Here is a 4,837-nt window from a genome sequence, read left to right as displayed (position 1 = left end):
ATGCTATCGAGAGGAGTCCCTCGATCCAACCCTTGCCCTCGCCCTTGCCGACATCGATGACCCCGCCTCTCTCCATGGGTTCAGTTACTCGATCTCGGTCATCCGGCTAATCTCCGACGAATATGTCACCGGTGCGGACACGCATCGAACAACAACAGTGCGGGCTCATCTCTAGCTCGTTTGAGCCTATCGTCGACGCCGTCATGTCGCCAATGTGTTGGTGCCGATGTCGCACGAACACCGGCGTCACCTGTCTCCCTATCTCGTCCGGGCTCAATAGGGCCAGTGACACTAGCAAGCTCCGTTGACCATAACCAACAGAGGCGAAGGTAGCCGTTTGCAGCATTTTGTTCAACCGATTCCAACATCTAGTTGTGCCGCTCATACCACCACAACTACACTGACGTCACTTAACTGAGACAGAGTTCTAGCCACGCCCTTAAAAAATTATCATGCCATTTTCCCATTATTATTGGTGCATCCAAACGTTATAATGAAATTTTCCTATTATGGTGGTGCACACTCACGTCTCCCTCGCCGCTCGGCCTTGTCGGTGTTCGTGCATCCGCTCTATGAATTACTGATCATGCATGTACTAGTAGATTCGAGCACATAATCATGGACAATAAGCCCGATGCAAGATGAACTAGGTTTGATGAACTTTTTGTGAAAAAGAAAATCATGGTGAACGCAGGTGAACTAATTGTTGTCCATTTGTATATGGTATACGTAAACCTCGCAGATAAGTTGCCGTCGCCGTTCGGCATTCATCTAGTCCAGATTCTAGAACGAACGTCAAGACATATGGAGTTCTCACCGCCGACTTCGTCGTGCGGCGTCCGTGCCGGCAGGCAAGCCTCGGCCGCACACGACGCACCCGACAGACGCCGCGTACAGGTCGACGTCGTCGTGGCCAGGCACGCAGCCGCCGCACACCACTGCTCGCGGGAGCATGCCCTGGCCGCACGCGCCGCAGTTGCCTCCGTCGCCGAACGACTCCTGCCCGCACGCGCGGCACCTGAAGCCGCGGCCGCCGCGCGTCCCGCCGCACGAACGGCACCGGTAGCCGCGCGAGCTGGCACCGCACTCGCTTCATTCGGAGTCGTAGCCGCCGTCGTCCTCGGATGAATAGCTCCCATGCGACGTCGTTGGTGTGAACTGTCTCTCATGCGACGTCGTTGGCTGTAATAGCTTGCATGCGACATCTTCGTTGGAAAAAATAGCTCCCATGCGACACACCATTTATGCGGCTAGTTGGCTGTCCGTTAGGCTGAGATTTGGTTAGGACACTGGGGGTTATGTGCTCTGACTGGTGGGGTCCACCTATGGCCACGTAGTCAAGAGTCAACCGTCCACGACTCGACCGGTGACTGTGTGACCGTGCTCGACTCGCCCGTGCTGGACTGGGCGAGCGGCGCCACCGTAAGCATCTTCTCCGGCAGTGGTTTCTTCTCCGCGGTGGTGGAGCGCATTTCTCGGCAGCGGCAGAGCTATTGCGAGGTGAGCCCGAAACCCTAGTCCCACTCCCCAGAATTTTGGGGGATCTGTGGCCTCATGCTGCCCTCCGTTTCTTGGCGATTTAGAATCGGGCTCCATTGGATCCGGGGGTTGTTTCTTCTCCGCGGCCCGGTGGTGGAGCGCCTATCCCTGCAGCGGCTATTGCGAGTGAGTATTTTCCAAACACTACTCCCATTCCACTGAATTTTGAATAAATCTGTGGCCTCATGCTGCCCCTGTTGCTTGATTGGATAGGAGATGGAGCGAGGGCTAGATGAGATGGAGCGAGGAGACGGGCTGCCCCGAGGAGACAGTGCTTCAAATCGGTAATGCCACCCTCTTTTCTTGGCGATTTAGAATCGAACTCGATTTGGTAGTGACTGCCGCCGCTGCCTGCCATTGACAAAACAGGGGAGGTTCAGGTTCTGCCACCACATTCGCAATTATAGTGGAATTTTTTCCCTGTAAAGCCAAGCTCAGTGATGGCAGTGTCCAAGACATTGATAGAGATACCACTGTGAGGTTGGATGTCGATTTTGCAGATGTTGATCCCCAGGAATTGGAGATCATGAAGGAGAAGGCCGTGGGCAATTTGGTGGAGAGAATTGGGAAGAGTATTGTTTGGGGTCCAGAACAAGAGGTATCTCTGCAACGTTTCGATAACTATAATGGTGAATATGTGAGAATTGAAGATGGAGAATCCATGGTTGCTGAAATTGATCAGCAAGGAGGATGGGCAAGCAAACAAGTAACATTTTATGCAGAGCTAATTGATCTGCAAACTCATTCCAGAGTTGGTTATGTGCCATCAAAGATGGCTGCACAGATGGAAGATGATGAGTGGGTTTCACAAAAGAAGATGTTGGCATTGTTGACTGAACCGACTATAGTAGCTGAAGATACTGGGATTGATGCAGATGGAGAGGAGGGAACCCATGGTGCTAGGAAGATTGTTGTTGACTGGAATGTAGTAGAGTTGAATGAAAAAAACAGATTTGATCATTACACCAATATCTGACATTGATATGGCCGAAATGTTTGGCATTCAAGTTGATGACAAAGGTAAGGAGAAGGATGACAGTTCTTTGCCAGCTGAAGGTAACACAGGCCCTAGAAATGCAAATGAGGATGAAGAACACCTGATGAGAGAGGTTGCAGATGATGTGGATGATGCAGATGATAATGAGCTGGTTTGTTTGTATGACAAAGAGAATCCAGTTATTGAGGTGGGAAAGTTGTGGCCAAGCATGAAGGAGTTTAGGATGTCTTTCAGGACCTATGCAGTAAAAAAAGAGTTTGATGCCAAGACTATGTGGACTGATCGAAAGAAATTTTATGCTCGGTGCAAAGGTTATGATGGTGGTGGCAATCCTTGCAAATGGTACTTGTCTGCCAGACTACAACCTGATGGAAGTACAGTAAGGGTAAATCAAATACCACACCAGCATACATGTATGACCACTTCACAGAGAGTTTCAAAGATGACATCACAGTTTTGGGTTACAGAGAAGATTACTCCTATTTTAGCCAAGACTCCAAACACTACTGCAAAGAGGCTTAAAGTTGACTTGGAGAAGTTGTACCCCATCCAGCTGCAATATACCACAGTGTGGAAAGCAAAACAAAGGGCCATGAAATCATTGTATGATGACTGGGCAAATACATTTAGGATGTTGTATAGTTTTAAAGCAGAGGTGGAGAAGAGGTCACCTGGAAGTGTGGTGGAGATAGATACAAAGGTAACAGAGGATGGCAAGGTTTTATTCAACAAGTTTTTTATGTGTTTGAAGCCTTGCATAGATGGATTCAAAGCAGGTTGTCGTCCATATTTGAGCATAGACTCATCTTTTTTGACTGGAAAGTGGAATGGTCAGTTGGCTGCATGCAATGCTCTAGATGGACACAACTGGATGTTCCCAATTGCAATAGGAATGTTTCAATCAGAGACAGAGGCATCATGGATATGGTTCATGATGCAACTGAAAAGATGCATAGGGCCAGTTTCTCCTTTGGCCATCCACACCGATGCATGTAAAGGGTTGGAAAATGCAGTAAAAAGTGTTTTCCCTCATGCTGAGCAGAGGGAGTGCTTTGGACATATGTGGATGAATCTGATAAAAAAATTCAGAGGAGATGAATTTGGGCGCATGTGGCCAGCAGCAAGATCCTACACCAGACAGACACATTCCTATCACCTTGGTAAGATATTGGCATCATGTAGTAATAATAAATTTGCTTCATGGTTGAACACCCACCATTCTCTGTTGTGGTATAGATCAGGTTTTAATACTGCCATAAAATGTGATCATATCAATAACAACTTGGCAGAAAGTTTTAACAACAAAGTGAAGCATTTGAAAGACTTGCTTGTGCATGACATGGTGGACCAAATAAGGATCATGATCATGCGTTTGTGGGAGTTGAGAGGAAAAATTGCTAATATTTTGGAAGGGGACAAGCTTCCAGCAGTGGTACAACAGGTGGTCAACAGGAGTAGAAATCTTTCACATCTATCTGTTGAGAAATCTTCCTTGTGGGGTGCTGAAGTTAGAGATACAAAGAGTGGCAAGAGGCATGTGGTAAATACTGAGTTGCATGAGTGCACTTGCCAAGAGTGGCAACACACTGGAAAACCATGTGAGCATTCCATACTTTTTTTGGCATCTAAACCCAGGTTAAATATGCACCCATATTTGCATGAGTATTATTCAGTACAAAAATTCAAAGCTGCATATGCAAGTCCAATTCCTGCACTGACTGACCAATCTCAGTGGCCTGAGGTGGAAATAGAATTTACCTTGTGTCCCCCTGTCACTAGAAGAAAGGCTGGGAGGCCTAAACAGAGCAGATTCAAAGCTTGGTTTGAGAAAGGTGGTTGTAGTAAGAAGGGGAAAAAGGAAAAGGAAAAGAATGATAAGTCCAAAAGGGCTCAAAAAGGTAACAAAAATAGGTGCAAGTTGTGTGAGGTACTTGGGCACAGAATTGGTTCATCCAAGTGCATCTACACTCCTCAGATGCCAAAGTATGTTTATGTTACTGTTTTTGCAAGTTTTTGATTTTGCTACTTGTTCTAGTATCTAACCAAGTCAAATGCTTTATTTTTAGGAGGAAGCGTGCAGAAAAAGCCCCACCGCTTGTTGTTGAACAATGCTGGCCAGTGAAAAAAGCAAGACTCAGTGGCTATAGAAGGAAGAGCACTAAGAAGATAATGTTTGGTGACAAAGATATGGAGCTAACTGAAACTGTTACTGCTGAACATGAGCTAAGTGTTTGTGTTTTGGACGATGTGATGCATACTGAATCTGTTTTGCAGATGCTAGGGCAATCTGAAACTATTGCA

The 4,837-nt window shown here is 47.1% G+C and overlaps 1 long non-coding RNA gene across 1 annotated transcript; it reads left to right on the top strand.

Moving 5' to 3' along the window:
- Positions 1 to 1,566: 1,566 nt before the first annotated feature.
- On the top strand, positions 1,567 to 2,013 carry LOC123131259 (uncharacterized). The gene is made up of 3 exons (XR_006464113.1): positions 1,567 to 1,665; positions 1,753 to 1,823; positions 1,909 to 2,013. It is a non-coding gene; the product is annotated as an uncharacterized lncRNA (long non-coding RNA).
- The last annotated feature ends 2,824 nt before the right edge of the window (positions 2,014 to 4,837 follow it).

The sequence above is a fragment of the Triticum aestivum genome, chromosome 6A (assembly GCF_018294505.1).
Source record: "Triticum aestivum cultivar Chinese Spring chromosome 6A, IWGSC CS RefSeq v2.1, whole genome shotgun sequence".
In the NCBI taxonomy this organism is placed as follows: Eukaryota; Viridiplantae; Streptophyta; class Magnoliopsida; order Poales; family Poaceae; genus Triticum; species Triticum aestivum.
The sequence above is the reverse complement of the archived record's forward strand: the minus strand, read 5'-3'. Positions and strand labels throughout refer to the sequence as shown.